Here is an 8,449-nt window from a genome sequence, read left to right as displayed (position 1 = left end):
TTCCTTAATTTCTATTTCTGATATTTTGTAATTAGTGTACAGGGATGTAAGAGATTTCTGTGTATTAATTTTGTGTCTTGCAAATATACTAAATTGATTGCTGTGCCTTGTTGATCAGTCATGTCCAGCTCTTTGTGACCCTATGGACTGTAGCCCACCAGGCTCCTCCATCTGTGGTAATTCTCCAGGCAAGAATACTGGAGTGGGTGTCCATGCCCATCTGCACAGGATCTTCCTAGGGATTGAACCCAGGTCTCCTGCTTTGCAGGTGAATTCTTCACCTTCTGAGCCACCAGGGAAGCCCTCTAGTAATTTTCTGGTAGTATCATTAGGACTTTTTATGTATAGTATCCTGTCATCTACAAACAGTGACAATTTTATTATTTGTTTTATAATTTGGATCCATTTTATTTATTTTTCTTCTCTGATTGCCAAGACTTCAAAAACTATGAATAAAGGAGGTGATAGTGGATATCCCTTTCTTGGTCATCATCTAAGAGGTGATGATTTCAGATTTTCACCACTGAGAATTATGTTTGCTGTGAGTTTGCCATAAATGGTCTTTATAATGTTGAAATAGGGCTTCCTTGGTATCTCAGCTGGTCAAGAATCCACCTGCAATGCAGGAGATCCCAGTTTGATTCCTGGGTCAGGAAGGTCCCATGGAAATGGGATAGGCTACCCAATTGGCTCAGTTGGTAAAGAATCTGCCTACTATGTGGGAGACCTGGGTTAAATCCCGTATTGGGAAGATACCTTGGAGGAAAGCATAGCAACCCACTCCAGTATTCATGGGCATCCCTGGTGGCTCAAATGGTAAAGAATCCACCTGTAATGTGGGAGGCATGGGTTCAGTCCCTGGCTTGGGAAGATCCCCTGGAGGAGGGCATGGCAACCCACTCTAGTGTTCTTGCCTGGAGAACTCCTATGAACTGAGGAAAATGTCGGGCTATAGTCCATGCAGTCACATAGAGTCAGACATGATTGAGAGACTAAGTGCAACACAGCACAGCACAGTTTCCCTTAAGACCACTTTCTGAAAATTTGTTTTTTTAATCATAAATGGGTGTGGAATTTGTCAAACATTTTTTCTACATCTATTAAGATGATTATATGGTTTTGGTTTTTTAGTTTGTTAATGTAATATGTCACATGGATTGATTTACATGTATTGAATACTCCTTGCATCCATGGGATAAATCCAACATGATCAACATGTATGAGCTTTTAAATATACTACTACATTAGGTTTTTGTGTCTATGTCTATCAGTGATATTGACCTTTAGTTTTCTTTTTGTGTGTGATATCTTTGGCTGATTTTGGTATCAGAATCATGATGACCTTAAAGAGTGAGGTTGGGAGTGTTTCTTCCTCTGCAAGTTTTTGGAAGAGTTTCAGAAGTTGTCATTGTTGTTCAGTTGCTCAGTCACATACAGCTCTTTGTGAACTTCAGGCTTCCCTGTCCTTCACTCTCTCCTAGAGTTTTCTCAAACTCATGTCCATTGAGTCCATGACGCCATCCAACCATCTCATCCTCTGTCACTCCCTTCTCCTTCTGTTCTCAATCTTTATCAGCATCAAGGTCTTTTCCAATGAATTGGCTCTTCGAATCAGGTGACCAAAGTATTGTAGCTTCAGCTTCAGCATCAGTCCTTCCAATAAATTTTCAGGATTGATTTCCTTTAGGACTGATGGGTTTGATCTTCTTGATGTCCAAGGGACTCTCAAGAGTCTTCTCCAGCACCACGGTCCAAAAGCATCAGGTTTTCAGTGCTGAGTCTCCCTTATGTTCCAACTCTGACATCCATACGCAACTACTGGAAAAACCATAGATTTGACTATACAGACCTTTGTTGGCAAAGTGAGTTTTCTGCTTTTTATACACTGTCTAGGTTTGGGGCTTTCCTATAGCTCAGACAGTAAAGAATCTGCCTGTAATGCAGGAGACCCGGTTCGATTCCTGGGTCAGGAAGATCCCCTGGAGAAGGGAATGGCAACCCACTCCAGTACTCTTGCCTGGAGAATCCCATGGACAAAGGAGCCTGGCAGGCTACAGTCCATGGGGTCACAAAGGGTCAGACATGACTGAGTGACTAACACTACTACTAGGTTTGTCACAGCTTTTCTTCCAAAGAGCAAGCGTCTTTTAATTTCATTGCTACAGTCACCAGCCACAGTATTGTGGAGCTTAATAAAATCTGTCACTGTTTCCATTTTTTCTCCATCTATTTGCCATGAAGTGATGGGAAGGATTGCCATGATCTCAGTTTTTTGTTTCAGAGGGTATTTTAACTCTTGTCTAAATGTTTAATAGCATTCACATGTGAAGCCATCTCATCTAAACTTTTGTTTGTTGAAAGTTTTTAAATCACAGTTTCAATTTCAGGATTTGTGACTGGTCTATTCATATTTTCTCTTTCTTCCTGGTTCAGTCCTCAAAGGTTGTACTTTTCTAAGAATTTTTCTGTTTCTTCTAGAGTGTCCATTCTGTATGCATATAGTTGCTTTAGTAGTCATTTATAATCCATTTTATTTATGTGATGACAGTTTTAATTTCTTATTTTATTGATTTGAATTCTATTTTTTTGTTGTTGTTCTTGATGAGTCTGACTAAAGGTTTATCAATTTTATCTTCTCAAAGAACCAGCTTTTAGTTTCATTGATCTTTGCTATTGTTTTCTTTGTCTCTATCTCACTTATTTCTGCTCTGGTTTTCACAATTCCTTTCCTTCTACTAATTTTGTGTTTTGTTTGTTCTTCTTTCTCTAGTTCAGTTTATTCAAGATTTCCTTATTTACTGAAATGTTTTATTGCTATAAATTTCCGTCTTAGAATTGCTTTTGCTGTGTCCCAAAGGTTTTGGGCCATTGTGTGTGTGTGTGTGTTTTCCCTATGTACTTACTGATTTCCTCTTTGATTTCTTCAGTGATCTCTTGGTTATTTAGTAGCACATTGTTTAGCTTCCATGTGTTTGTGTTTTATTACAGTAGTTTTCCCCTCTAATTCATTTCTAATCTCATAGCGTGTGGTCAGAAAAGATGCCTAACATGATATCACCATTCTTAAATTCACTGAGCATTGATTTGTGGCCCAAGATGTGATCTATCCTGGAGAATGTTCCATGTGCACTTGAAAAGAAAGTTTATTCTGCTGCTTTTGGATGGAATGTTCTATAAATATCATTTTGTTCTATTTCATCTAGTTTGCTGTTTATACCTTGTATTTCCTTATTGATTTTCTGTCTGGATGATTTTTCCATTGGTGTAAGTGTGGTGTTAAAGTCACCAACTATTACTGTGTTACTGTTGATTTCCTCTTTTATGGTTGTTATTATTGGCTTATATATTGAGGAGTTACAATTGTTTTACTTTTTCCTTGGATTCATCTCTTGATCACTATTTATTGTCCTTCCTTGACTATGATATCAGGCTTTATTTTAAAATCTATTTTGTCTTGTTTAAATATTGCTCCTCTAGCTTTCTTTTGGTTAACATTTGCATGGAATATCTTTTTCATCCCTTCTCCTTCAGTCTGTGTATGTCCCTAGATCTGAAACAGATCTCTTGTAGACAGCATATATATGTCTATTTTTGTGCCCATTCAGCTAACCTATGTTTTTTGTTTGAAGCATTTAATCAATTAAATTTAAGGTGAATTATCAATATGCATGTTCCTATTGAGATTTTAATTGCTTTGGATTTATTTTTCTAGATAGTTTTTCTTCCCTTTCTCTTTTGTTCTCTTCTTTTGTGATTTGATGACTAATTTTAGTGTTGCACTTGGGTTACTTTTGTGTGTGTGTGTGTATCCATTGCAAATTTTCAGTCTGTAGTTACCATGAGATTTTAATCTAGCAATCTGTGTATAAATAAGATTGTCTTAAATTTTCATTTTCAAAATTTCTAATGCATTTCCAATAGCCAGAATCTGTGCTTTCCTCTTCTCACAAGTGCTGACTTTGATATCATATTTATGTGTGAATGATTTCCTACATTTACTATGTGCTTCCTTTTAACTGGTGAGCTTTTCCACTCATAACTTTCCTGTTTATAGTAGTGGCTCTTTATTTTATACTTAGAGAAGCTCCTTTAGCATGTGTTACAAAGCTCATCTGATGGTCATGAATTATTTTAACTTTTGCTGTCTGTAAGCTTTTGATTTCTCCATTAAATCTGAATGAGAGCCTTGCTGGGTATTCTTAGTTGTAGTTTCTTCTCTTTCATCACTTCAAATATATCATGCCACTTCTTTCTGGCCTGTAGAGTTCCTGCTGAAAATTCAGCAGATAACCTTGGAATTTCTTTGTATGTTGTTGCTTTTCCCATCTTGCTTTTAATATTTTTTCCCTTGTCTTTAATTCTTGTAAATTTCATTACTCTGTGTCTTGGCATGTTCCTCCTTGTTTTTATCCTGCCTGGGACTCTCTTCATGTCCTCTGCATGGGTGACCATTTCCTTTCTCATGTTAGGGAGATTTCCAGCCATTATCTCTTGCAATATTTTCTCTGGTAATTTCTCTCTCACTTTCTTCTTCCAGAATGTGAATGTGAATGTTGTGAATGTTGATGTGTTTGACATTGTCCTAGAGTTCTCTTAGGCTCTCTTCATTTTTTTGATTCTTTTTTCTTTATTCTATACTCCAGTAGTCATTTCTACCATTCTGTCTTCCAGGTCACTTGTCCATTCTTCTGCCTCAGATATTCTGCTATTGATTTCTTCTATTATATATATATATATACATATTTTTTTATTTTTATTTTATTTTTTAACTTTACAATATTGTATTGGTTTTTCCATATACCAAAATGAATCCACCACAAGTATACATGATTTCTTCTATTACATTTTAATCATTTCAGTTAATGTATCATTCATATCCATTCATTTGCAGTTTAGTTCTTCTACATCTTTGTTAAGCATTTCTTGCATGCTATTGATCCTTGCTTTCATTCTTTTTCTGAGTTATTGGATTATCTTTACTATCATTATTCTGAATTCTTATATAGATGTTGCCTTCACTTAGTTGTTCTTCTGGGGTTTTATTTTGTTTCTTCATCTAGCACTCATATTCTTCTGCGTTTCATTTTTGTCTAATTTTTTGTTATTGAGATTTGTATTCACAAGCCATAGGATTGTAGCTCTCCTTGCTTTTGTTGTCTGCATTCTGGTGGGTAAGTATCTAAGAGGATTGTGCAAGTTTCCTGATGGGAGGGACTCTAGTGGTAGGTGGATCTGAGCCTTGTCCCTTTGATGGGCAGGGACCAAGATAACTGTAAGCATCCCATCTGCTGACAAGTGCGGCTGTGTTCTCACCATGTTGATTGTTTGACCTGAGGCTTCCCAGCACTAGAGGCTACGATCTGTTGGTTGGGGCTAATGGTGGCCTCTGGGAGGGTTCACACCAATGAGTACTTCCCAGAAATACTATTGCCAGTGTTTTTGTTCCCCTGATGAGCTACAGCTGACCCTTGTCTCTGCAAGAGACCTTCCATTATTAGCTGGTAGGTCTGATCCAGTCTCTTATGGGATCATTGCTTTTATTTTCACCAGGATCTGGTACCCACAGGACCTTGTGTGCTCCCTCCAAGGCTGGACTCTCTATTTTCCCCAGTCCTGTGGATTTCATATGATGAAACCCTGCTGACTTTCAAGCTAGATTTTATGGGAGCTTCTCCTCCTGTTGTTGGACCCTACGACTTGGAAGACTGACATGGGTCTCAGGACTTTCACTCGTATGGGAACTCCTCCATGGTACAATTGCTCTCAACCTCTGAGTTGCACACCTGGCTTGTACAGGATGAGATCTTTTCATGATTGTGCCCCTTCCTACCATCTCATTGTAGATTCTTATGTGTCTTTGGTTGAAAGGTATCTTTTCTGTCAATAGTTGTTGAGCAGGTGTGATTCTGACAAGGTCCCATAACAAGGGGTCCATCCATGTATTTCTACTCTACTAATTAGTGCTAAGGATCTCCCGAGATCTGTTTCTGGGCTGTGTTTCTGCTACTCATGTGAGCTAGGCTGGATTGGAACACAGGAGAGAAGCCAGTGAGGTTTCCTCCTCTGAAGATATTCACCTGTGAGTGTACTATTGTATAATTTTCACTCATTTTACTGGTTCACAAATTACATTCCTGTTGGAACTGTTTTCATCCCACTTTCAGGCAGTTCAGTTGCTTAATCGTGTCTGACTCTTTGCAACCCCATGGACTACAACATTCCAGGCTTCCCTGTCCGTCACCAACTCCTGGAGTTTTTCAAACTCACGTCCATCAAGTCAGTGATGACATCCAAACATCTCATCCTCTGTTTCCCCCTTCTGTTCCTATCTTCAATCTCTCCCAGAATCGGAGTCTTTTCTTTTTTTTTTTTTAATTTTATTTTATTTTTAAACTTTACAATATTGTATTAGTTTTGCCAAATATTGAAATGAATCTGCCACAGGTATACCTGTGTTCCCCATCCTGAACCCTCCCCATACCCTCCCTCTGGGTCGTCCCAGTGCACCAGCCCCAAGCATCCAGTATCATGCATCGAACCTGGACTGGCGACTCATTTCATACATGATATTATACATGTTTCAATGCCATTCTCCCAAATCTCCCCACCCTCTCCCTCTCCCACAGAGTCCATAAGACTGATCTATACATCAGTGTTTCTTTTGCTGTCTCATACACAGGGTTACTGTTATCATCTTTCTAAATTCTATATATATGTGTTAGTATACTGTATTGGTGTTTTTCTTTCTGGCTTACTTCACTCTGTATAATAGGTTCCAGTTTCATCCATCTGATTAGAACTGATTCAAATGTATTCTTTTGAATGGCTGAGTAATACTCCATTGTGTATATGTACCACAGCTTTCTTATCCATTCATCTGCTGATGGGCATCTAGGTTGCTTCCATGTTCTGGCTATTATAAACAGTGCTGCGATGAACATTGGGGTGCACGTGTCTCTTCCCCTTCTGGTTTCTTCAGTGTGTATGCCCAGCAGTGGGATTGCTGGATCATAAGGCAGATATTCATTGGAAGGACTGATGCTGAAGTTGAAACTCCAATTCTTTGAACACCTGATAGTCAGTTCTTCTCATCAGGTGTTCAAAGTATTGGAGTTTCAACTTCAGCATCAGTCCTTCCAATGAATATTCAGGACTGATTTCCTTTAAGATTGACTGGTTTGATCTCCTTGCAGTCCAAGGGACTCGCAAGAGTCTTCTCCAACACCACAGTTCAAGAGCATCAATTCTTCAGCACTCAGCTTTCTTTACAGTTCAACTCTCACATCTATACATGACTACTGGAAAAACCATAGCTTTGACTAGATGGAACTTTGGCAGCAAAGTAATCCTCTACTTTTTAATATGGTGTCTAGGTTGGTCATAGCTTTTCTTCCAAGGAGTATGCGTCTTTTAATCTCATGACTGTAGTCACCATCTGCAGTATTTTTGGAGTCCAAGAAAATAAAATCTCTCACTGTTCCCATTGTTTTCCTATCTGTTTGCCATGAAATGATCGGACCGGATACCATGATCTTCATTTTCTGAATGTTGAGTTTTAAGCGAACTTTTTCACTCTCCTCTTTCACTTTCATCAAGAAGCTCTGTTGTTCTTCATTTCTGTCATAAGGGTGGTACCATCTGCATATCTGAGGTTATTGATATTCTCCCAGCAATCTTAATTCCAGCCTGTGCTTCATCCAGCCCAGCATTTCTCATGATGTGTTCTGCCTATAAGTTAAATAAGCAGGGTGACAACATACAGGTTTGACTAAATCCTTTCTCAATTTGGAACCAGCCTATTGTTCCATGTCTGGTTCTAACTGTTTTTTCATGACCTGCATACAGATTTCTCAGGGGGGGCAGGTCAGGTGGTCTGGTACTCCCATCTCTTGAAGAATTTTCCACATTTTGTTGTGACCCACACAATCAAAAGCTTTGGCATAATCAATAAAGCAGAAGTAAATCTTTTTATTAGCAAGATCTTCTCTTGCCCTTTCAATGATCCAATGGATGTTGGTGATTTGATCTCTGGTCCTCTGCATTTTCTAAATTCAGTTTGAACATCTGCAAGTTCACAATTCATGTACTGTTTAAGCCTGGCTTGGAGAATTTTGAGCATTAGTTTGCAAATGTGTGAGGTGAATTCAATTGTGTAGTAATTTGAAAGATCTTTGGCATTAACATTTCTTGGAATTTTAATGAAAACTGACCTTCTCCAGTCCTGTGGCCACTGCTGAGTTTTCCAAATTTGCTGGCATATTGAGTGCAGCAATTTCAAAGCATCGTCTTTTAGGATTTGAGATGGCTCTACTGGAATTCCATCACCTCCACTAACTCTATTTATAGTGACGCTTCCTAAGGCCCACTTGACTTCATATTCCAGGATCTCTGGCTCTAGGTGAGTGATCACACCATCGTGATTATCTGGTTTGTGAAGATCTTTTTGGTA

This window comes from Bos grunniens, chromosome 12, assembly GCF_055505025.1.
Source record: "Bos grunniens cultivar Pamir isolate PY7600 chromosome 12, Bosgru_T2T1.0, whole genome shotgun sequence".
In the NCBI taxonomy this organism is placed as follows: domain Eukaryota; kingdom Metazoa; phylum Chordata; class Mammalia; order Artiodactyla; family Bovidae; genus Bos; species Bos grunniens.
This window is presented reverse-complemented; position numbering follows the sequence as displayed.